Genomic DNA, 435 nt, shown 5'->3' on the forward strand with positions numbered 1-435 from the left:
TGTTGGAGAGAAGGGTGGAGTGGATAGGTGGGAAGGAAGATTGACAGGTGGGACATGTCATGAGGATGGTGCTGAGCTGGAAGGTTGGAACTGGGGTAAGGTTGGGGGAGAAGAAATGAGGAAACTGGTGAAGTTCACACTTCCGCCAAGTTAAAATTGAAGACAGCAGCCAGAGAACAGGACCTAGATAGATTAGCCTCTAGGCCAATTTCAAATACTAACTTTCTTGGTTTCCACTAAAATGGCAATGTTACAATTGCCTTTTTTGCAGCCTGGCAAAATGGGATGGTGAACAACACTGCATCAAGCAGCCATGATCACTTTTCTTTGTTCCCAGGCCACTTGAATGATAATGTGCCCCAGTGCAACATTACACTATTGTGAACTTCTGCTGATCAAACAAACGTTTGAACAGTTCCCACCCGATATTTGTGT

This window comes from Chiloscyllium plagiosum, unplaced genomic scaffold (assembly GCF_037043375.1).
Source record: "Chiloscyllium plagiosum isolate Xiang-an unplaced genomic scaffold, Cpla_swu_hap1 HiC_scaffold_9, whole genome shotgun sequence".
In the NCBI taxonomy this organism is placed as follows: domain Eukaryota; kingdom Metazoa; phylum Chordata; class Chondrichthyes; order Orectolobiformes; family Hemiscylliidae; genus Chiloscyllium; species Chiloscyllium plagiosum.